The 25,728-nt window shown below is 40.1% G+C and overlaps 1 protein-coding gene across 5 annotated transcripts in view; it reads right to left on the bottom strand.

Annotated features, from left to right (window-relative positions):
• LHFPL1 (lipoma HMGIC fusion partner-like 1) overlaps positions 1-25,728 on the bottom strand; it is a 119,379-nt gene that overhangs the window by 57,319 nt on the left and 36,332 nt on the right. For 2 of the 5 annotated variants that reach the window (XM_021080218.1, XM_003360421.4), the window contains exon 1: positions 6,171-6,445. The exons of 2 other annotated variants lie outside the window; for them this stretch is intronic. The gene's annotated coding sequence lies outside the window, so the exon portion shown is untranslated. Of the gene's footprint in view, positions 1-1,418; positions 1,599-6,170; positions 6,446-25,728 lie in introns of those variants that run through there. One more of the 5 variants, XM_001924418.3, reaches the window with a different exon arrangement.

Consider the following 25,728-nt stretch of genomic DNA (forward strand, 5'->3'; position numbering starts at 1 on the left):
ATTTTTTTTTTTTTGGTCTTTTATCTTTTTGGGCCACACCCTGCAGCAATGGAGGTTCCCAGGCTAGGGGCAATTGGAGCTGTAGCCACCAGAGCCACAGCAACACCAAATCCAAGCTGCGTCTGCTACCTACACCACAGCTCACAACAATGCCAAATTCTTAACCTACTGAGCGCGGCCAGGGATCGAACCTGCATTCTCATGGATGCTAGTCAGATTCATTTCCACTGAGCCACAAAGGGAATTCCAGCTTTCAGAATTTAAATTAAATACTTTCAATTTCAGGAAGAACCCATTGTCCTTATTTCATTTAGGACTAGGATGTCCAACCATGCTGGTTCATTTGGGACTGAGGGATGCAGGACTGTCAGGAATAAAACTAGGAAAGTCTCAAACTTGGCTGAGTTAGACACTCTATTTAGGGCTAGAAGTGTGGTGAGTCAGCACCGTCCATGGGCAGCAGGTTGAGAATCAGCGCCACAGGTAATTTTCTAATGTTCTCTCTCTAGGACTCAAAAAATATAAAGTTAAAAGTGATTATGAAATTTGCAGTATCCATTGTGGCTCAATGGTAGCAAATCTGACTAGTAGGCGTGAGGACATGAGTTCTATCCCTGGTCCTGCTCAGTGGGTTAAGGATCTGGCATAGCCATAAGCTGTGGTTGTAGGTCACAGACATGGCTGGATCCATCATTTCTGTGGCTGTGGTGTAGGCTGGCAGCTGCAGCTCTGATTCAGCCCCTAGCCTGGGAACTCCCATATGCCTCAGATGCATACACCCGCCCCCAAAAAAGACCCAAAAAAAGTGATCATGAAATTAAATAATGGAGAGATGCCATTTTTATATTTTGAATGTAAACCTTTCTGAATCATAGGCTTGACCTCATGCAGTCAAGAAGGAGATCTTGCTTGCTCAATATTTTCTGTGCACAGCATAAGCTCCAGCCCAGCTTCTCCTGTGGCTGGGTAGGGAAGCAATGGGCCATGTGGAGTCTACATGCACATCGCTACATGTTCACATGTACTACACAGGGAAGTGCATTCAAGAAAATGCTTTTATAGCTACTACATCACCTGCAGTGGACTAACCTCCCTTCCTGACAGACCTCCAAAGCCATCCAAGTTCATTCCCAGGAGCTATCCAATTCTCTTTACATTCACATAAATAAAAGTTGCACACAGGAGTTCCCTGGGTGAGTTAAGGATCCAGCATTGTCACTGCTGTGGTGAGGGTTCAGTCCCTGGCTCAGGAACTTCCACATGCCGTGGGAGTGGCCAAAAAAAAGAAGTAGCACATAATGCTATACCTCATTCTATCTCTATCCCTCTTTTATATTTTATGTAGCAACAGCTTTATTTCCCTGTCCTGGAATGTCTAGCCACACAGCCACACTAGATTTAGGAAACCAAGTACTCACCCCGGTGCTCCTGCTAAGTGGTCCAGGAACCAGGCATTAATAGGATTCCTACTGACCCTCTCTCTTCAGCTGTCCCATGGCCCCTCATCCCTTAGTTGCTCCAGCTCTTAAATGGGTCACAAGCCTATTTCCAAGAGTGGTTGTATGAGTTGCACTAAGTGTGGCTAGAAAGCTGTAATGACCAGGGTGGAGGCATGACGTCTGTTCTAAATTTCCTGTTTTTACTAAAGACTAGTGGTAAAAATACAATTGTCATTCTAACACAGTTCCACGGGTAGACATCATTTCAGCTTATAAGATGCAAGAAACCCACATAAGTCTTACATGTCCAACAGTTATCTATACTGCTTTTAAAGAACTCTCGAGGAGTTCCCATCATGGCGCAGTGGAAATGAATCCAACCAGGAACCATGAAGTTGAGGGTTCAATCCCTGGCCTTGCTCAGTGGGTTAAGGATCCAGTGTTGCCCTGAGCTGTGGCGTAGGTTGCAGACGCAGCTCAGATCCTGCATTGCTGTGGCTGTAGTGTAGGCTGGCAGCTATAGCTCTGATTCGACCCCTAGCCTGGGAACCTCCATATGCCATGGGTGCAGCCCTAAAAAAGAGAAAAAGACCAAAAAATAAAAATTAAAAAAAAAAAACAAAGAACTCTCGAGAATTCAATATCCTATGAGAAACTGTAATGGAGAAGAATTTTTAAAAAGAAAGTATAGATATGTATAACTGAATCACTTTGCTATGCAGCAGAAATCAACATAACATTGTAAATCAACTATACTTCAATTAAATAAGTAAATAAATAACTAGAGGAGTGGTCCCTACAATTTTTCCCAGTAGCTTGACAGCTCTCCCTGTCAATACCTTGTGTGTTATGACTCCTTTTAAACCTTTTTCTGCTGCAACTTAAGACCAATTCTCCAATTCTCTCAGAGGAAATGAGAACAGCTTGGCCACTGTCCTCCAGAGGAGAACTCTTCATCAACTCAGATGAACGCAGATTGCTGGGACCTTACATTTAGAATTTCTCTCCCCAAATGAGCACTCTGCCTCTGCCTGTGGTGTCTCATTGCCAATCCTATAATCATTTGTTCTCACCTTTTCACTCCCATGTGCACATACTCCTCTGTGGGCCCTTAGTTTCACTTACTGAAACTGCAAACATTGCTCTTTTATGTTTTGGGGGAGAAAAACAAACCAAATTCTTCCAATACCATACCTCCTCCCCAGTCCCCACAGAAAGAAAAAAAGGTTCAAATCCTTTTGTCCCCACTTGAGCTTGTCACACCACTTCTGAGTTCAGGACAATGCTGCCTTCCCAAGGCTAACAGGGGCCAAGCAAAGAAACCAGTGAGTTAATGACCAGAATGGGAAGCGGCCAGAAATGGAGATTCTAACTTGCAGCTGCTGAGGAAAGTGGGACTACAACACTCCTGGTTTGGGACAGGTTTTTGAGGAGTGGTTTTGTTGGCAAAGGAATATGAACAGGCCTTTCTCCTCACACTCCGGGGCAGTGTGCACAGACTACCTGCCAACCCTGTGATAAATACATTATACTTGCTGTTGAGACATCATTAGAAAATAAGCACTATGCACAGACATATGGTTCCAGCAGGTAGAGTCCAGAGAAATGTCTTCCCTTATGTCAAGATGGGTATATACAAAGCCTGACCATTCTCAATCTTTCTGCTTCAGACACAGCCTGAAAATCTACAACCACTTTCCCAGCATTTCTCTCCTTCTTTTCTGCCACCTGAGTCCCCCAGAAGTTTCTCTTCCTCTATGTATCTCTACTATGGGAATTGCTCCAGGCTCTCCTCTGCTCGAAATCATCTCATGATTTAGTTACCCCCAGGGCTTTGTCTACCATTTGTATCTTGGTGACTTAAAGAAGACCTCTCTTTCATGGAATTCCCCTTGTGGCTCAGCAGAAACGAATCTGACTAGCACCTATGAGGATGCAGGTTCGATCCCTGGCCTTGCTCAGTGGGTTAAGGATCCAGTGTTGCCGTGAGCTGTGGTATAGGTTGCAGACGCAGCTCAGATCTGGCATTGCTGTGGCTGTGGTGTAGGCCAGCAGCTACTGTTTCGACTCTACCCCTAGCCTGGGAAGCTCCATATGCTGCGAGTGCAGCCCTAAAAAGCAAAAAAAAAAAAAAAAAAAAAAAAAAAAAAAAAAAAAAAAAAAACTCAATTTCTGTAAGCTTTATTGAGTTATCATTGATATATGAAAACTCACACATATTTAATGTATACATCTCAATGAGTTTGAACATATGCCTGCATCTGTTATACCATCATCACAGTCAAGGTACTAGACATATTCATAACCTTCAAAAAGTTCCTCATATTGATTCGTGGGTTTCTGTGTGTTTTAAAAACACTTAACATGAGCTCTATCTTGGTAATGTATGTTAAAGTGTCCAACACCATATTGTTAACTATAGGCACATAGGTATACACAAGAGCTCTAGAATTTATCTGGCAAAACTGAGACTTTCTATCTACTGAGAAACAACTCCTCATTTCCCCCTCTTCCAGCCCTGACAACCACCATTCTACCCTATGCTTAAGAAGACCTCACTTTCAGCTTAAGTCTTGTCGTTTGAATCCTCAGCTTGCTTACTGATCATCTTTCTAAGTGTTCTCCCTCCTTTCATACTTTTTTATTTTTCAGTCTAGGGTAGAAAGACTAGCAAACCTAGCTGTGTTGGGTTTCTTTCTTTCTTTCTTTCTTTGCATCTCTCTATCCTGAGGTGAAGATGTCCACGAGCAGGTAAGGCATGAGGAGGCAGGAAGCCAGGAAGTAAGTGAAGGAGGAGGACCAGCTGAGTCATCATCGACCTAGAAGATCAGTTCTAACTAATCAAGTTGGCCATGCAGAGACAGAGAGAGCCCAGAAAAAAGAACATCTGTGTTAAGTCCTGTGCTATTCCCTTTCTCTCAAGTCTGAGGTTTGAAAGGTGGGAGTTGGAATGATTCTCCTAAATTTCATGAGATTCTCCCTTCTTTGTAAAATAAATACTGCTCACTGAGCTCCCCATCTGTCTTCTTCTTTGGAAAGAGGGCTCTCAAGTAGAGATATTCATCCCAGTTCTTATTCTGGCTGGACAGGTGTCACTATTTTTAGTGACCGATTGGTCGGCTGGGAGTCCTATATTACACCCTCCACCACTTAGGAACTGCTCCCACCAGTCTGCTCTGGCAACACAGTTAGGTCCCATCAACAATAGACTAACTGGTAAAGCACTTCCCCATCCCCTTGGGTTCATAGCCCCAGCCCTGCTATTGTTGCCCAGTAGTCCCTCTACTCATGGCCTCCAAAGCAAATAAAATGCCACCATAGCCAACATTCTCCATTCAGTAAATCCAGCCAGTGTAGGAAGAAGTGGGCTGAATGCTTCTCCAACCACTTGGGCAGACACAAGAGGCAGCCTGGCATAGTAGGACTATTTCTCAAGATGGGGTCCCTAACCCCTCTGCATCAGAACCACCTTCAATGCTTGTCAAAAATGCAGACTATGACATAATTTTAGGACTCACTGAATTAGAAGTTAGGGGATTTGCATTTTTTTTACATGCTCAATTGACCTGGATGGAAACTAATGATTGAGAAATACTGTTATAATGGACGAGAGTTCAAATTTTGGAATCCAGATCTGGGATAGGGTCCTGCGGTCTGCCCCTTACAGGTAATGTGAACTTGAGAGGATCGCTTAAAAATCTCTGAATTTTCATCTATTAAACAGAAATGATGGAACATAAAGTTCAAGTGAAGAAACATCTGTCGTATACTAATAGCAGGCTAGGTGTTAATTCTCCCACTGACCAGAGAGAAGAGTTCATCCTCTCATAAGTAATAGAGAAGACTCGAAGTCACCCAAGAAATACATTCTGCGATAATCCATGTGGGAAAAGAATCTGAAAGAGAAAGGATGTGTGTACGTATATAACTGATCCCTTTGTTGTCCAGCAGAAATGATCACAACCTTGTAAATCAACTAGACTTCAATAAAACTTTTTTAAAAAGTGGAAAAAAAGAAAAAGAATATCATCCCACTCCCCTCTTTCTTTCCTAACCAGTCTCTCAGTGATTTCTCCTCGCTCATAGACTTCTTTCCGCTTTCTGTTTCCAACCACAAAACAGAATCATTTGACCCAGTGTTCCCTTTCAAGAATGGATTTTGAGTTAAACTACTTCAGGTTTTTCTGGAAATCATCATGCTTGGCACACAGTAGGAACTCAAATATTTACTGAGCAAATGCAAGCTTTTATTTCCAGCCCAGCTCACTCTGCATTTCCGTTTAACCCCATCATCCTATTTCAGTACCATAACCCCAATTTAGGCAAGTCTGAGAGCTCAGCCCAGCGTTATCAGCAAATCCAATCCACTTTTATTTCTATAGACAGGTCAGAATAAAATCCCTCCCTCCACTCCCAGAGACACTGACTTCCTCTCCTCAAATTACCAACTCCCCTGGGGAAACCAGCTAGCATTTAACCCTTAGGTCTTCACACCATGTCAATATGAAATAGGAATCCAGCCCTGATTCCTCTTAGCCTCTGTGCAAACAACAGATTTGAGGAAGTTAAAAAAAAAAAAAAAAAAAAACGCACCAGGCTGCCTTTGGGAAGAAAACAGCTTCTCTGAGCTGTGAGATGAAAGGAAGGGGAGAAGCGGGCCTGAGCAAAGGGAGAGCAAACAGTTACTTATCCAGCTGTTTCAACTGCATTTGGCCCAAGTTGCAAATTTACCTTCTGACCACGAAGGCTGATTGACTTGTTCCCTCTCTTCGGACTCAGATCTGAGAAACAACTTCTCCTCACAGCTTGCAGAAGAGGATGGGAATCCCAGCTGCTCTTTGCAGTGATGCCTGAAAATCTTGCTTTACCTTTGGGAGAGAGGGGCGGAGTCCAACCTAATGGGAATTAACTCCAAACACGCTGGAGGCTTCAAAGTCAGTCTCAGACATGCAGGCACTTGAAGTGGCTTAGCAGGCTCTGAACCCCGCACCACCAACCTCATGGCTGCCAAGTCAGCTGTGTGTGAATGTGAGAGAGAGAGAAGGAGAGAGAGAGTGTGTGTGTGTGTGCACGAACGCGTGTGCGTGCCCACACTTGAACTGCCTATCCCTCTCACTTCCTCACCTGCTGCCCAAATGCCTGCTGAGGAATGGAGAGGCTCTAACTCCAAAGCCCTAAAGAATCTCACCATGGATATTAGGACGCAGACCTATGTGGCTGGAAATGACTCAGAAGACACAGGCCTAAAGAGAGTAAGACAGAATAAACCCCTTTTCTCCAAACGGATTTCCACTGTGTGATGGGGAAGATGCTCTCATAGAGCCGTCTATGGCTCCAAGATGTGACAAATTTACATTTAAGAATCTTAAAATCACACTTTGAAAAGGATAAATAATACCTTTTTAAAAACATATCAGTACATTTGGAATGGATGGGCAATATACAGCGCAGGGAACTGTGTGTGACTGGGTCACTTTGCTGTACAACAGAAATTGAAGAAACATTGTAAATCAACTATACTTTTAAAAAACCTTTGGGAACTATGTCTAGTCACTTATGATGGAGCATGATAATGTGCAAAAACAGAATGTATACATGTGTGTGTAACTGAGTCACCATGCTGTACAGTAGAAAAAAATGTATTGGGGAAATAACTATTAAAAAATAATAAAAAAAGAGCAATAAAAACAGCATGTTAGTAAAAAAAAACAAACAAAAAACAAAAAACCTAATGAGGAAGTTCCCATTGTGGCTCAGAGGTAACAAACCCGACTAGCAACCATGAGGACACAGGTTCAATCCCAGGCCTTACTCAGTGGGTTAAGGATCTGGCATTTCCATGAGCTGTGGTGTAGGTTGCAGACACAGCTCGGATCCTGCGTTGTGGTGTAGGCTGGTGGCTACAGCTCCAATTCAACCCCTAGACTGGGAACATCCATATGCCGTAGGTATGGCCCTAAAAAGACAAAAAAAAATTTTAATAATAATAATAATAAATTTAAACAATTTAAAAACCTAATGACAAAAACAAAAATAAATAAAAAATAAAATTTAAAAATAACAGTACTGTCTCTCAAATAACAGTACTACTGGAAGTGTCTAATATCCTCAAGCACTAATAACTGCTTTTGTGTTTGAGAAAAGAGCTGAGAAGTCTGGAGATTAACGGAGCTTGGCCTGACACTCTGTTCCAACCTGATGTCGTCTCTTCCACCTGTAACGTCCCTGGTGGACCATATTTACTTTGGGAAACTTGTTACCTTCTACCTTGTATTAGTTTTTAGCCTAGGTGTCTCATTTCATCTGAAAGTTGCCTTGTGAACAGGGAACTTTGCTGAAGAAGATGAGTTATAAGAAGGAACATTTTGGGATGGAAATGCTATAAAACTGGGTCGTGATGATCATTGTACAACCATAAATGTAATAAAATTCACTGAGTAATTAAAAAAAGAAGGAACAGTAACTAGCTTAACTTGATGGCGCATACCAGACTGAGCCAAAGCATCTTCTCTTCTGTAATGGCTCACTTGCCTTCTCAGAATGCTATGAAGGTTACAGGCCTATTATCTTGCATTTTGTGGCAATAATTCAAAATATGAGAGGAAATGAACTAGCGGTTTAGCACATTCATTATACCCTGATTATTTACTGAAGTTGCTAGGGTTTTTCCTGCCTGCTGTGCATACAAGCGGGCATCCTGTCTTCTCAGTGATACAGCCTTATATTCATGCATGCATGCATTTGTCTATTTTGCTACTTTCCATCAGCAGTTTCTAACCATTTTTTTTCTGCCCCAACAAACTGATAAATCACATTCCCATCTGTAATAATGGCTTACTAAGGCACTTTCTGGGGGAAGGGAGAAAGATGACCCCCTTAGGTGGAATGTCAGACTTTTAGCAGTGTAAGCTCCTGAGGTAAGTTTTATAATCTCCCAGTTAGTGTCCCCTTAAGAACTACTGCTTCAGATAAAGGGCTGTCTAAAGAGAAATGCTAGACCCTCTCTCATTAAAGACAAGTCAATATTAACAGACACACAATAGTTGTGTGTGAGATAGGCCTGAACATTTTGACATCAGAAAGATAGTGATTCTACTCTATAAACTGATAGTGCCTTTTGCTTAGTGGCTACACCTGACATTTGGGTAACTGATAACTAATTGCAACTCTAAGAAGAGCTCATTTTTACTGACCTCTTTTTCTCTTTTCCCTGTGCTTCCAGTTCCCTTAAGGGGAATATTATGGAAACTTAAATGTATGCTAAATAATGGTCAAATGTATTGGATAAAATTTTGTTTTCTGTTCTTTTTTTAATTAATTAATTTTGGCCACACCCACAGCAAATGGGAGTTACCAAGCCAGGAACTGAACCCAAGTTACAGCTGTAACTTACACCACAGCTGCAGCTGGATCCTGAACCCACTGCACCGGGCCTGGGATTCAGCCTACGCTACCATGGAGATGATGCCGGATCCTTAATCTCTTTATCACAGTAGGAACTCCCATTGTTTCCTTTTCTTAATTTAACAGTTGATGGTTGTCTCAGGGGAAAAAAAATTGCTTGCATCTTGTGCCTCTTGATATGTTTTCACCTAGAAATGCTCTTCAGCTCTGCTTCCATAAGAGCATACGGGAAAGATCAAGAAAGAAACACTTCTTGTTATTTATTTAGGGGATAGGATGATATATAATATTTTTAATAATGCTGAAATGGGTATTGGCCAGGGACCCAGGGAATACCTAAATTCTGCCTTTGATCAGTCTGGAATAAGAGATCCTGCAAAGATGAGATGTGGTGACAGGTCATTCTGATACATATCCCCACCCCCTAGTCCTAGTTTGCAAAACAGGCTTTCTACAATAGAATTTCCCCAGCAAAATCAACACTCCCACAACATTTTGCAGCCTAGACAAAGGGTCAGCAAGCCAGAGTCTGTGCTATGCACCAAGTCCAATAGGCTGCCTGTTTCTGTAGTTATTGGCACACAGCCACAACTTATTCATTTATGTATCATCTATAGCTGTTTTCATGCTACAAGTGCAGAGTTGAGCAGTTGTGACAAAGATGTTATGGTCTACAAAGCTTAAAATATTTACAATCTGGCTATTTACCAAAAAAATATGCTGACCACTGGTTTAGACCCACACCAATAGATTACAGTAGAGATATTATGTTGTTATGAGAAAGGGCTTAAAAAGGGAGGGAGGGAAAGTGAAAGAGAAGAGCTGCTTGCTTTCAGCTTTGTTAAGGTGCCAGTCAACCCTCGCCAATTCTTTAGAATCTCTGATGTTAACAATGCACTAGAGATTAGTATTAGCCAAATATTCAGTAAGCTTGTGAAAATGTATTTCTGTTAACTATCCTTTGAACCTGTGTTTAGGTGGTTCACCAATATACCGTAAGTTTGGGGGTTTTGTTTTAATGATAATTTTATTGATAGATAAGGCACATATCATGAGATTCATCCTTTTGAAGTATAGAATATGTTTTTTTTCAGTGTATTCACGACATTGTGCGATCCATCACAACTATCTAATTCCAGAACATTTTCATCACCCCCAAAACAAACCCCACACTTATTAGTATATAAATTATTTTTTCCTCTTTTGTCAGAGCTGCTTCTTCTTTGGAGTCTACTTGGGGTTTTTTCGAAAAATAAACTTTCTTATTACTATGGCTCTATGTTCTATTCTAGTCTTACAGGAGGGGACCATTTATCTCCATCGCCCTTGAACTTTGGAGAATTTACATTATGTGCTTACAAATTTAAAACCACATAGACTCCATGACCTGTCGCTAGTGACGGCTGAATATGGAAAGTATATCTTGCTTTTACTAGTTTCACTTCTGGACTAAAAATCTAGAGATGAAATATATTTCTTTTTTGTTTAAAAATTATAACTGACAATCCTTTTGTTGAGTTTCCTTATTCACCTCAGAGGACAGCCTTATAGTGTCACCAGCGATGTGGTGTACAGGTAAATATTTAATAACTGGCTTTGGGTGGCAGGGAAGCAAGAGAGCTCTGATTCGTGGCATTTGCTGATTCCCATGATCTAAATATTCCCACCATGGCAAATTTCAAGCTTTCAACCTAAAATAAATGAAAATAGAGTTGAGAAGATATATACACAGTCTACTCTCATGAGCTGGTATAAGCCAGTTCCGGCACACTTCCGGAAGTCACATTCAAGGACTTACTTCAATCTTGGTTTGTGTAGATTTATAACCTATACACATTAACCAAAATACAATAGGTATCATAGTTGTTTATGGGTTGCACATGGACTTTTCGCCACTCACTATACACTATGTTAGCTGGCACTGAAACATTTCCAAAAGCTTTCGCTGCATCAACTTGAAGGCTTTAGAGTACACCATGTGTATTATTCAGAAGCAGATCAAAGAGAAATTGTTCATGGATCTGCTGCCTGCTTTAACAACTTTTGAGAGAGGATCTTTATTATATTTTTAACAGATAAAAATAAACCAAAAAAATAAAAAATATAAATAAACCAGATGGTAATCTCTTTAAAAAAAAAACTTAAATAAAGTACCATATTTGTAGTCCACATTGTACAGGGTAAATTAAACTAAACTGCATTACATTAACCACTGAGTATCTCCTTATAAGCCCACTTTTTTGAAATAAACTTTTAAAAAGAGAAAAATACAGCAAAATTTTCTGTCAACATGTTAAATGAATCTCTTTTAAAAGTCCTGTGTGGGAGTTCCCATTGTGGTGCAGCAGAAACGAATCTGACTAGTATCCATGAGGATGCAGGTTTGATCCCTGGCCTCACTTAGTGGGTTAAGGATCTAGCGTTGCCATGAGCTGTGATGTAGGTCACAGATGTAGTCCAGATCCCATGTTGCCATGACTGTGGCGTAGGCTGGCAGGGGCAGCTCCAATTTGAGCCCTAGCTTGGGATCTTCCATATGCCACAAGTGCAGCCCTAAAAAGCAAAAAAACAAAAAACAAAAAAACAAAAAAACAAAAAAACAAACTCCTATGTACTAGGTGGGGAGAATCCATCACCCATGCTGATTGTTTCCCTTTTGGAGAAAGGCAACCTGTCAACAATTACTTGCTAATTGCCAACATGTGCCAGGCTATGTGTCAGGTGCTAGAAACATGAATTAAGAAGATCTTTGCCCTTTTGATGTTTCTATTCTACTCAAAGAGATTCAAAAGAGTAAATAAGCAAACAAACATGATTATAATAGATAGCGATGAATCCTGAGTTGTTTAAAAGATAGTGATATCGGGAGTTCCCGTTAAGGCACAGAAGAAATGCATCCAACTAGTATCCATGAGGATGAAGGTTTGATCGCTAACCTTGCTCAGTGGGTGAGGGATCCAGCATTGCTGTAAGCTATGCTGTCGGTGAGAGATGCAGCTCAGATCCTGTGTTGCTGCGGCTGTAGCACAGGCTGGCAGCTGCAGCTCTGATTCGACCCCTAACCTAGGAACTTCCATATGCCACAGGTGCGGCCCTAAAAAGCAAAGAAAAAAAAATAGTGATATCAATAGAGTAATGAGAGGAAGACTTACCCTAAATAGAGGAATTGGGGAAAACTTCTCTGATGTGGCTTGGAGCTAAAAAGCTGAAGGGTGAGAAGCAAAAGAAGAAGTGGAAGAAGTTGGGTAAAGATTGTAAATTCAAAGGCTCTGAGGAGGGGGTGGGATCAGCATGTTAAGGAACAGAAGGCCAGTGGGGCTGGAGCATGGTGACCCAAGCAGGAGTGGTACCAGGTAAGGTTTGAGAGATAAGCAGAGGGCAGGTCTACAATGACAGGCTATGGCAGGCCTCCCATGAGCTCAGTGTGATACACACACACACACACACAAATAGACTGCAAACATAGGCAACTGTGACAAAATGGAGTAATAAACCATAGGCTGCTGCCGTAGCCGGTCTCCAGTCTTCAGGCCTCTAAGATCACACAACTTCACATGTACCTCTATGAAAATAGGAGCAGATACAAGGAAACAGTGGCCACCAACTCATATTTTTATCTCAGGGCTTCCAAAGTGCTATTGTTCACAGATTTGTTAGTAGTAAACTGAGGGTAACCACTTAGGCCTGAGGTTTACTACTCTATCACTTAGGCTACATTGACCTAGTTTAAGTCATTTTCCTCACCAGTCTTTGACCTTTGACCAGGCTTCCTGGTCTGGCCAGCTTAGAGCAATGGGAAGACATGGCCTTGTTTAAAGAATTATCTGATTTATATTTGAAAACTGTCTTCTTTGTAATATTAGCATTCCCAGGTCTCAGGTCTTCCCCAAAGCTTTCATCTTCTCTTAGTGATCATCTTGCATTTATAACCACCAAACTTCACTTATCGTTTCCCTTTTGGCCCATGCCATCAAGGTATCCCAATGCTGACTAATTATGAAATTGATGTGCCTAGGACCGGGAAGGTCCTTTCTCTCATGTTCCGGTTAATCAAAGTTTAACTAGACTTCTATTCCTAAGGCAGTGTCCTAAATATTGGTCTACGTAGTTGAAAGAACAACTGTCTCCTCTCAAGTCTCTCAGCAGTATTTCTGCTGTCATTCTTCTGCATCTCACCTCTCTTATCTCAAAGGCATCAGTGTCTCTTGAAGCCTTTCTAGCACTAACACCCTTGTCTTCACAGTCAACCAAATCATACGGGTGAGTAGCCTCTGATAGCATAACTGATTTCTAAACTACCATGATTCACTTCCCATAGGCTAATCTAACTGGGTTATAAGAGTTTCAGTGAAATAAGAGAAACAGCATTCCGGAACCAAGAAATCCTTATTATCCCTGCTGCCTCTGATTCCCAAAGCAAGTCACAGAGCTTTGCCAATTTGGGAACCCCACCCACAAAGATTGGTTTCTGGGCATCCATTTGGTTATACAGTATTATTATACTTTCCTGGCTTGCTGAATGGTGGAGCCAGCCAAGCCATTCCAAAAGACCTGGGCAACCACAGTACCAAAGGACACTAAAAGAGCTGAAAGGGTGAGTGTGCCTCCAGCCATTTCAGTGCTGGCTTAAGAGGCTGGAGGAAAAGTGAGGGTTACAGGATTACCAAAAAAAAAAAAAATGCTTAGGAAATGAGATGTAGTACTCAGGAAATACATGACAGCCTATTCCACAGGGGAAATCTGATAGGGCTAGTGGCTAGCCAATAGAGACAGTACTATGAGCCAGACTACTTGCCCATGAAATCCCATGAAGCAACAGCTGCAGGAAGGAAGGACCACACAATAAGAAAGGCCCTGCTCTAGGAATTTCAGCCTTGCTCTCTGGGTATGTATTTGGGTGCTGGAGTGAGACCAGCCCAGGGCATATTTGGGCATTGGCCTAGTTACCCTGCAGTGTATACAATGTTTTCTTGTCAGCTGTCAGTAAAATACAATTGGCAGCCAAAAAAAACTTTGTTCAATCTCTTCCTGGACTGTACTTCTGCTTTCTGGAGGCATCATAGGCACATCTGTGATTCTAAAATGCCTTCCATCTAGAAGACCTGCCCACAAGACTGCCAGCATGGATATTTGTTGGGAATGTGGGGCAAACATTGCCTAATCTTTGCAAGCAGGACTTGCCTTTTACTTAGCAACTAACGCTTATATTTGAGTAATACAGTTGATCCTTGCAACAGCCTTATGAAGTAGACATTATGTATCTGCTCTGAGGGCAGAAAACTGGGGATTAGAAGAGTTAAATGACTTTACCAAAGCAGCAGAGCTCTTAGGTGATGTATTCAGAAAAGGACTTGGAGACAGAAGATAGGTTGCATGGGAACAGAGGGGAGGGGCCAAAAGGAGTATTGAGGAAAATGAATTAATTATGGCATGAACCCTACATTTCTGCTTTGAGAAACTGGGTACATGGAGATAGCCTTCACTAAAATAATAACAAAGGCAGATTGCAGTATGACCTCCCTACACCCCTTTGGTGATGGACAGTGAAGAGCAGTCATTGAGCTCAGCTTGGCTATTAGGTTAGAAGCATCTCTGGAACATCCTACTTCATAGTAAATAAATAGATACATGAGTCTGGCGCTCAGAGGGAAGTTCTTGACTGAAAGTTCCAGTGTGGAAAACACAAGTCCTAAGAGCAGATTACAAGATCAAGGTGTTTGTCAAACATGAGAGCCAAGGTCATGAATAACCCTAATAAACATGCACATTTAAAGGACAGGTAAAGAGACAAGGACCTGTGAAGGAGACATAAACTGCTTAGTCCTCCTCTCACCGTCCTGTTTCCCACATACCACAACCTCTCAATAACAAGAGCTGGCTCAGGAAGAACTGGCTCAGGAAGGATGTGCGGATATGGAGGTTGAGGCGGACAGAGTGGTGAAAAACCCTTCAGTGTTAAGTGCTTTATCGACCAACCATTGTCCAGAGGTAACCAGGGATGAGCTGTGAGAAACCAATCTCCCTCAGAAATACAATAGCATCTCCAGCTTGTTTAACAAGTCTCTTTCATTTTTAATGAGTTTTAAGGGGCCATTTTGTAGCTGATGTTTGCTGTGCTTGGCAAAAAGCCATCAACTCTGGTACCACCTTTTTTTTTTTTTTTCCCCTTGAATTTAGAAATTTCAAGGAATGTCAGGGAGGCTGAAAGCAAGTTCAAGCACCTTGGATTTGGCCTTGAACAGTCTCCTGTGCCTTTCTCCTTTACTCTTGTGGGATACCACAAGCTAAATTAATGCTGTGGGAATCACTCCACAAATCAAAGACTCTGTGTTTGACCTTGGGGAGTGACTTATACCCTTCCCAGAACTTAATTTTCCTACCTAGGGAAAGAGTTTAGAAAATTAAAAACCAAACTCATATACAATGGGAACAGATCTTTTATTAAGTACCACAATGGCTTGAGGTACATTATTGTCAGTATTATACTACTGATGAGACCACTCTATTCATTCTACAACAAATTGTTGACCAGCTGTCGGGTATCAGGCATTGGAAATACAATAATAAATTGTATCAGATAAAAAGACCCTTGCTCTCACCAAGGTCTCATTCTACTGGGGAAGAAATTAAAAAAACAAAACAGGTGAACAATTAATGAAGCAGAGTGATAAGGTCTAAAACAAAGATAAAATTTGGTCATAAGATAGAGTGTTGGGGTGGAGTAGGACAATTTAGATGAAGTAGCTGAGAGAGGCTCTGAGGGGATATTTGACATGAGAACTAAAAGAAGGAGCCAGGCATGAAAAGAGCCAAGGTAAGAGACTGCCTCAGAGGAAAGACAGATGCAGTGGACATAGAAAATGAACAGACTTTAAGTCATTAAAATGCTCAGAGTGTTTAAGGTACTAAAAGCAGATTAAGGACAACTGGAGGGCCACAGGCAAAAGAAAGAAGCTGAACTCCTACCTCACACCATATACAAAAATGAACCCCAAACGGATTAAATATCTAAATATGAGAGCTAAAAACATAAAATTCATAGAAGAATACTTCAACTAAATCTTTATAACCTTGGATTATGCAATGTGTTTTAGATATAACACCAAAAACACAAGTAACAAAATTTTAAAAAAAATAGATAAACTGGCCTTTGTCAGAATTAAAAGCTTTTGTGCATCAAAGGATACCATCAAGATAGTAGGAAGACAACTCAAGGAATGGAAGGAAATGTTTGCAAATCCTATATCTGATAATGGACTAGTTTCCAGAATATATAAAGAACACTTACAACTCAATAACAAAAAAAGAAAGCAACCCAATGTTAAAATGGGCAAAGGACTTGAGTAAATATTTCTCCAAAGAAGATATGTGTGTGGCCAATAATCTTCTGTGAATGTAAAGTCATCCAGCTGCTGTGGAAAACAGCTTGGTATTCCTCAAAAAATTAAAAATAGAGTTACCATATAACCTAGCAACTCTATTTCTACCTATATGCCCCCACCAAAAAATAATAATAATAACAGGTGTTAAAAATTGTGCATGAATATTCACAGCAGCACTTTTCATAATTATCAAAAGTTTTAAACAACTCAAGTATCCATCAGTTGATAAGGAGATAAACAAATGTGGTATAGCCATACAATGGACAATTAATCATGTATAAAAGGAATGAAATTCTAACACATGGCTGAACCTTGAAAACAAACATAAGACCAAATAAAATAAACTAGATACAAAAGATCGTATATCAAACGATTTCATTTATATGAAATGTCCAGAATAGGCAGAGACAGAAAGATAGTGTTTGCTAGGGGCTGGAGGGATGGGTGAAGGAGTGATGGCTCAGTGGGTACAGTGTTTATTTTAGGAATGAAGAAAATAATCCACAACTAGATAATGGTGAAAGTTTCACAATTCTGTGGTTATACTGAAAAACATTTTAAATGGCTGGATTGAATGGTATGTGAATTATATCTCAATAAAGCCACAATCACAAAAAAATCAGGCTAATGTTATAGGAGAGTAGAGAGGGAAAGTGATAGAAGGGGCAGAGATGGAATTACCAACAGATATCATCCTCCTAAGGCTCCCTCTAAGGCTTTTAATGCTAAATGCATGCTGAGTACCATCCTTGGCCTCTGTGCTAAGCTCAAGGCCTCTAAACTAAAAGATCAGAGAAACTTCTAACACTTTCAGGGAAAAGAATACTTTTACTTGTATCTAGAGCAGAGGTAGTCCAATTACCCTCCCTAGTCCTATCCAGGACGGAAGCTTCCTCCCAACCCCACTAAACACTCCAGGGACATGAATCCCATCAAGGAAGCAATGGAGAGGGATACAATATGCCTTTTCTAAAATAATGCCATTTGCAGCAACATGGATGGCACTAGAGACTCTCACACTTAGTGAAGTAAGTCAGAAAGAGAAAATCAAATACCATATGATATCACTTATATCTGGAATCTAATATAGGGCACAAATGAACCTTTCCACAGCAAAGAAACTCATGGACTTGGAGAACAGACTTGTGGTTGCCAAGGGGGAGGGGGAGGTAGTGGGATGGGATGGACTTGGAGTCTGAGGTTAATAGATGGAAACTATTTCATCTGGAATAGATAAGGAGTGAGATCCTGCTATATAGCACTGGCAACTATATCCAGTCACTTATGATGGAATATGATGGAGGATAATGTAAGTAAAAAATGTGTGTGTGTGTGTGTGTGTGTGTGTGTGTGTGTGTGTGTGTATGACTGGGTCACTTTGCTGGGTCACTTTGCTATACAGTAGCAATTGACAGAATACTGTAAACCAACTATAATGGAAAAAATAAAAATCTTAAAAATATGCTCATTATAAGGACATGGAGTTTAATGGTTCCAACTATATAACATCAAAAGTTCTACTGTCTAGAACAGTAGCCCAAGGGTCAGCTTGGCTAACATTAACAACTACATTTTCTTAAATGCTTATTCTATGCCAGTCATTATGCTCAGTAAGTTTACATAGGTGTATCTCATTAGATCCACACAACCATCTAGTAAGACTTTTATACATTTGTATTCCCAGTTTGACAAGTGAGGAAAGTGAGACATAGCTGAGTCAAAACCTTGCCTAAGATTTCACAGATCAGAAGGAGTAGCCAAGTTCTATCAATCTAAACTTGCTCTTAAGCTTCCACGTCCTACTACCCTGTCTCCTCTGACCCCCAGGGGTGCTCCTCTTTGTGGAGATCCTTCTAGAAGTTAGGGGTATGTTCCTAACACCTTTTATTCTTTCTCTGGTTAATTTAGTGGGATAAAGAGACAATGTTTTGGTCAACCAGAAGTATAGTGGATGTCTTAGAGGAGACAGGCAGAATATCAGAAATGTCCTATCTGTATACCTTCATGATGCTGCTTCTCTAACCCACCTAAGGTTTGTGAGAAAAAAGACGAAGAGTTTTTGGTCATCAGAGTTCAGGCTTTGTTTCGCTCACCACATAAAACCTTTACTCTAGAACTGTAGCTTAAAGGTGTCTTTACCTAGCAATCATTGTTTAGAAATACTAAGCAATCATTGTTAACAAAAACTAAGTTCTTACTATCTAGTAAACACTGTGTTAAGTCCTTTTCCATAGAGTATCTCATTTAATAGAACCTTGTGTAAGAGGTACTATGTTATCCTTTTTTATAATTGGAAGTACTGCAATATAGCTGTAACAAACTTATCCTAGATCACTCAGCTCGTAAAAATGCTGAAGTTTATGTCCACTTTCAGTCAGTCAGATCTTAGAGCCCTTGACTTTTTAAAGTTTTTTTAGAAAATTATGGTAAAACCACATAAATAAAAATCTATTTATCTTAACTATTTTAAGTGTACTGCTTAAAAGTGTTAAGTATTTTCACATTGTTGTGCAAAAGATCTCCCAAACTTTCATTTTGCAAAACTGAAATTCTATACCAATTAAATAAAAACTTCCTTTCTCTTCCCCAGGGTCCCTATTAATCATCACTCTACTTTCTGTTTCTATAAATTTGACCTAGTTTAGATACATCATATAAGTGTATTTCTACAATGTGTCTATTTTTGTGACTGGATCATTTCACTGAGCATGCTGTCTTCAAGGTTCATTTGTGTTGTATCATGTGACAGGATTTCCTTCCCACTTAAGGTTGAATAATATTCCACTGTATGTATGTCTTAGTCTGTTAAGGCTACTATAACAAAATACCTTAGACTGGGTGGCTTAAACAACAGAAATTTATTCCTCACAGTTCTGGAGGCTGGGAAGTCCAAGATCAAAGTGCCATTAGATTTAGTCTTTGGTGAGGATCTTCTTCCTGGTTCATAGGTGGCCATCTTCTCACTGTGTCCTTACATGGCAGAAAGGGCAAGGAAGTTCTTTAAGATCTCTCACATAAAGGCATATATCCCAGTTGTAAGCTTTCCACCCTTGTGACCTAATCAACTCCCAAAGCCTCCACCTCCAAATACCATCATATTGTGAGTTAGGCTTTAACATAAGACTTGGGGGAGATACATTCAGTCTCTAGCAATGTATTGCCTTATCTGACCTTTATACCAAGGTAATGCTGTCCTCATAGAGTGAGTTTAGCAGTGTTTGCTCCTCTTCAGCTTTTCAGAAGCATTTCAGGAAGATTGGTATTAACTCTTTAAATATTTGGTAGAAATATGCAGTGAAGCTGTCTGGTCTTGGGTTTTTGGTTAGGAGGTTTTTGATTACAGATTCCATATTCTAACTTATCAGTCAGTTCTGAGTTGCTGCTTCTTCATGATTCAGTCTTGGTAGGTTGTGTGTCTCTAGTAATCTATCCATTTTTTCTAGCTTATCCAATTTTTTGGTACATAATTGTTCACAGTTTTTTATAAACATTTAAAATTTTTTTCTACCATCATTTATACTGTCTCCTTTCTCATTTCTGATTTTAGTTAGTTGAATCTTCTTTCTAAATTAAGCTAGCTAAAGGTTTGTCAATTTGTTGATCTTAAAAAAACAAGAATTCTGGAGTTCTTGTCACGGCGCAGTGGAAACGAATCTGACTAGGAACCACGAGGTTGCAGGTTCAATCCCTGGCCTCGCTCAGTGGGTTAAGGATCCAGCATTGCCATGAGCTGTGGTGTAGGTCGTAGACGCGGCTCGGATCTGGAGTTGCTGTGGCTGTGGTGTAGGCCGACAGCTACAGCTCTGATTAGACCCCTAGCCTGGGAACCTCCACATGCCACAGGCGTGACCCTAAAAAGACAAAAAGACAAAATAAAATAAAATAAAAATAAAAAAGCAATCTTCATTTCATTGATTTTTTTCTATTATTTTTTAATTTTCTGTTTTATTTGTCTCTGCTCTAGTTTTTGTTACATTCTTCCTTCTGCTGGCTTTGCATTTAGTTCTTCTTTTTCTTTTTTTTTTTTTTTTTTTTTTTTTTTTTTTTTTTGTCTTTTTCTAGGGCCACACCCATAGCATATGGAGGTTCCCAGGCTAGGGGTCTAATCAGAGATGTAGCTGCTGGCCTACTCCACAGCCACAGCAACACAGGATCCGAGCCACGTCTGCGACCTACACCACAGCTCACGGCAATGCCGGATCCTTAACCCACTGAACGAGGCCAGGGATTGAACCTGCAACCTCATGGTTCCTAGTCAGATTCGTTAACCATGGAGCCACGATGGGAACTTCAGTTCTTTTTCTAATTTCTTGATATGTAAAGTTAGAGTGTTGATTTGAGATCTTTCTTTTCTATGTACACATTTACAGCTATAAACTTCTCTCATTACTGCTTTCACTGCATCATAAAAGTTTTGATATGTTGTGTTTTTATTTTATTTGTTTCAAGGTATTTTGTAATTTCCCTTGTGACTTCTTGTTTGACCTATCTGTTGTTTAAGAATGTGTTGTTTAATTTCTAAATGTTTGTGGATTTTCCAGTTTTCATTCTGCTGTTGATTTCTATTTTCATTCCATTGTGATTTGGAAAGATACTTTGTATGATTTAAATCTTTTTAAATGTTAAGACTTGTTTTTCCATGTGTATTTGCGAAGAAAATATATTCTGCCATTGTAAGATGAAGTGCTCTATATATGTCTATTATATTTCATGGGTCTATGGTGGTGTTCAAGTCCTCTATTTCCTTATTCATCTTCTGTCTGATTGCTCTATGTATTACTGAAAGTGGGTATTCAAATCTACTATTATTGTGCTTTTATCTATTTTTATCTTAAATTCTGTCAAAATTTACTTCATGTATTTAGAAGCTCTGAGGTTGGTGTGTAAATATTTATAATTATTTTTACCTTCTTGATGAATTACCCATTCATCATTACACAATATCCTTTGCCTCTTGTAACAGCTTTTGTTTTTTGGGTTTTTTATTTATGTTTAAGTTAAATGACTTTATTCTGATCTTGTAACAGCTTTTGACTTAGTCTATTTTATCTAATATTAGTATAGCCATCCCTGCTCTCTTTTGCTTACCATTTGCCTCAGAACCCTTATTTTCAGTCCCTCACATTGCATTGTTTCCCTTCAGGAATCCTTTTGCAGCATGAGAGAGGCAGACTTGAGTTCCTTCTAGAAGTTAGGTGTGCATTACTAAGATATTTTATCTTTCCCAGAAATTATCAGACTAAAGAGCAAGTTCTAGAGTCATCTAGGGGTCTGGCTAGCCCCCCTCAGAGAAGAAGTTCTTATAGATTATCTGAGAGGCTGGCCGTACATTCATGAGGTCATTTATCTAAAACCTCCCTCTGCTACTATGTCACCACCTCTGATCAATGAGATGGTGTTTCAACAACCCAAGTTCTTTTTATAAGGGTGTCTGATATTGCTTACTACTGAAATAGAACAGAGTACAAAGACTCTCAATGCTTTGAGCCTCCGTCATCTCATCTTTTGCCAAGAGTGCTCTGTGATCTTAAAATCCAGAGTTGGCTGTGGTCAAGGCTGATACAGTTCTTTGAAGTCTTTTCTGTGACGGAAAATCAAAGTATAAAATGAGAATTCTTGCTTGATCTATAATCAACGTCTCTGAAACCTAGGTCCTCTGAACTAATGTAAGACTCTGCTTTCAAGGTGAACCTTGTTGCCCATATCTGAGTGTTTGGCTTCCAAGGCTACTCCTGGGCCCCTCTATGGAGTATAACCCTTCAAAGTAATCTCTGAGAGCACTGCTTATAAGGAAGACCACTTACAAGCCAGGACAGTGCAGAAAAATTAGTTCCTGCAGCTATCAGGGTATCAGAACGGTGATATACACTTCCACTTTTATCCCTCATACCACAGCCAGCTACAGTTCTCACTGACTTCTATCCTTTGCAGAACAATATCTTCCTATAAATGCAAATATTCAGGTTGACCATATCTGGCTTTGTGCCTGTGGCTCTTTGATAGAAATAGAGCTAATAATAGAGTTTTATGTGAAAATAGAGAGCTGAATGACATCAAATAATCATGAGGCATCCTGCTGATTAATGGGTCAATTGTCCTGAAGGTCATCTGGTCCGAGCTTGGCTAGAAATCATTAAAATGTGGGTTGTTATACAAAGCAACAGCTGCCTCTTCAGAGCTTCCATTTTAGCCCAGAATAGGAGATGACAATCAAATTTCTGACTCACAGATTGACTGTACCTTTCATTGAGGCTTGCATCAGCTTTTCTTCATGTTTCCTAAAAAAGGAACTGATATTTGATGCATATAACTCAATTTTCCCTTTGTGGGATTCCCACATACCCAATCTCCAGGTGCTCTTTTTCTTACTCAAAGTAATTTCTATTAAAATTGACCTTTCCATATATATCAAAATATAAAAATGTAGAGTATATAGAAACTGTAAAGTTTACTGAACCACTTGTGTATAAGTTCCCGGTTTTTCCCCTAGCTTTTTTTTCTGTCATTTATTTTGTTTTCTTCTTTGGCACAGGGGTAGGGAATGTTTTCCAATATTCTTCTTCGGGGAAAAAAAGAAGGACCTCAATAGATACATTGTATCACTGAAAACAAACAAAAGCCTTGCCACAAGAGACAAACAAATACACAAAACACATCACTGGAAACAAAAACATCTTTGGTAGGTTTCAATGTGGAAGCTCCCATTTTAGTGAGTTTTTAGTGTGTGTAGTGTTTGTGTGTATTTTGTTTTGTTTTGTTTTTTGCTCAATTAATTTTATTTTCCTTTTTTAGTGAAAGGAAGCTATTATTATCTTTTAGTAATAGATGACCACTTTACCTTTGCTAAAGCAAACATTCAAGACAGATCAGAAAGTTTAAGAAACTTCCTCACTGATGACTGCCTATTCTGGGCCTTCTGCTTATCTTTTCCTTGAATCGAGCCAATGGGCCCTCTAACAGGGGGTTGGCCTTCCCAGGAGGTCTTCTGCTTCTTGAATTTTCCCAGCTTCTTTGCTAATTTATTTCATCTACCCCCTCCCCTCCCACATACTCACAGGAATCAATATTCCTGAGAGACTCCTTAGGCCACACCATGTAAGACATTTAAGCCATAAAGTTTTCTCTTATAGGTCCTGGCATCACACAAAGAAATTGTGACCTTCATGTGTGTTCCCTGCAATTGATATTTGTTGCTATTATTTTTTTTAGTTTTGAAAATGTTTCTTTTATTTTAAAAATATCTTTTGTTCATCAGCCAAGATGAACCCCTGTGGGTCCTAAAAACTTAAAAGACTTTCTCACCAGTGTCTACCTATCCTTTAACCTTTACATAATAGCACACTGTACTCCTGGGTCAGGCCAAGGTTCTCTCCTTGGGGCAGACATGGCACTCTTGGGATTTACAATTTAAATTATGAACAACCTGGGTGGGGGGTCAATATGGTAGAGTCCTCTGTCTCCATTCTTTCGCTTTCTGGCAAAGGGATGGATTTCTTATCTTTAAAACATAACAGTGCCATGTGGCTAGCCAGACCAAGTGTGCAGCACGCATTGGAGATATTTCCTCATGGATGACTGTATACTCTGAAGTCCCAAATGTTTGTTTTTTTTTTTTTTTTTTTTTTTTTGTCTTTTGTCTTTTTTTGTTGTTGTTGTTGTTGTTGCTATTTCTTGGGCCGCACCCGAGGCATGTGGAGGTTCCCAGGCTAGGGGTCTAATCGGAGCTGTAGCCACTGGCCTACGCCAGAGCCACAGCAATGCGGGATCCGAGCCGCGTCTGCAACCTACACCACAGCTCACGGCAACACCGGATCGTTAACCCACTGAGCAAGGGCAGGGACCGAACCCGCAACCTCATGGTTCCTAGTCGGATTCGTTAACCACTGCGCCACGACGGGAACTCCTGAAGTCCCAAATGTTTTAATCTGACAGTTCTTCTCCCTCTTGAACCCTAACTTCAGGTCTACTCAATGGAACCTCTAAACAAGGAGTTTGCCTTTCCAGGAATTCTCTGCCTTTTGGGTTGTTTTAAGGATCGGAAGCCAGAATTTTGGCAAACTTCTTTCTTGTACCACCACAAAAATCAGCATTCTCCCTTTATTATCCAATGAAGCCATAAAATCTTTTTCTAGTGTCCTGGTGCCACAAAAAGGAATGGTCGCTTTCAGGTGTTACCTCATGAAGGGATACTAATAGTTACTATATTTTTTGAGTGTTATAATTTTTTAAATTTCTATTTCAACATCAGGACCTCAGTCATGTGGTTGGTCAGGGTGAAATAATTTGTCCTAAAAGAGTCTCCCTCATCAATGTCTACCTATTCTGTTATCTTTATTTTGTTTTTTACTTTTTTTACTGAGATACAGTTGATGTGCAATGCTGTCAATATACAGCATGGTGATTCACAATTTTTAAATGTTATACTCCACTTAGAGTTATTATACATTGTTGGCTGTATTCCCTGTGCTGTACAATATATCCTTGTAGTTTATTTATTTTATGCATACATAGATATACATTATATCTCTTAATCCTCTACTCTGTCTTGCCCCTGCCCCCTTCCCCTTCCCCACTGGTTTGTTCTCCGTATCTCTGAGTCCTTTTCTGTTTTGTTATATTCATTAGTTTGCTTTATTTTTTTTTACATCCTACATATAAGTGATAATATATAGTATTTGCCTTTATCTATTTGACTTGCTTCACTAAGCATAATAGCCTCTAGGTCTACCCATGTTGTTGCAAATGGCAAAATTTCATTTTTTTATTGCTAATAATCCATTATTCATTCTTGCACTCCACCCACTGCCTCAGGAATCAGTGGTCCCTGACAAATCCACAAAAGTATGGTGGTTCTCAAGAATTATCCATGAAAGGGATACTTCTTAGTTGTCTTCACTTTTTGAAATTTGTGCATGTTTTCTCCTATTTAGACAAGAACCCCTAAGCCTTCAGTCAGCCAAAGTAAAAGCTTGGTGGATCATCATGTAAGCTTGCAGACTCCTGTCCAATGTCTCAAAGTTCTGTAATTAACAATGATTTGCTGTTCCAAGAGTGTCCCCAGAGTGACCCTCTAGCCAACAGATTCCTGTCATTCTTCCTTTCTCTCATTGTCGGCTTAGATCCTACTCCCAGCCTTGTTCCAAAAGAAACACACACACTCAATGTGTCCATAAGAAATGTGTAGGTCTCTCACAGGCATGTAAGTATACAAGACTGAAAAGACATACATGAGAGCTCCTTGGGGTGTTTTTTCTTGTATGTAGGATATGTGCATTGTGCGAGGGAGAATTCATTGCTTTTTTTCATTATTTCCTTATTGCCTCTTTAGAAACATCCCCACTGGTATCTCCATTCTGTGTAATATTTTTTTTTGTCTTTTTGTCTTTTCTACGGCTGCACCTGCAGCATATGGAGGTTCCCAGGCTAGGGGTAGAATCGGAGCTATAGCCACCAGCCTACATCATAGCCACAGAAACGCCAGATCCAAGCCACACCTGCGACCT

Source organism: Sus scrofa, chromosome X, assembly GCF_000003025.6.
Source record: "Sus scrofa isolate TJ Tabasco breed Duroc chromosome X, Sscrofa11.1, whole genome shotgun sequence".
Classification (NCBI taxonomy): domain Eukaryota; kingdom Metazoa; phylum Chordata; class Mammalia; order Artiodactyla; family Suidae; genus Sus; species Sus scrofa.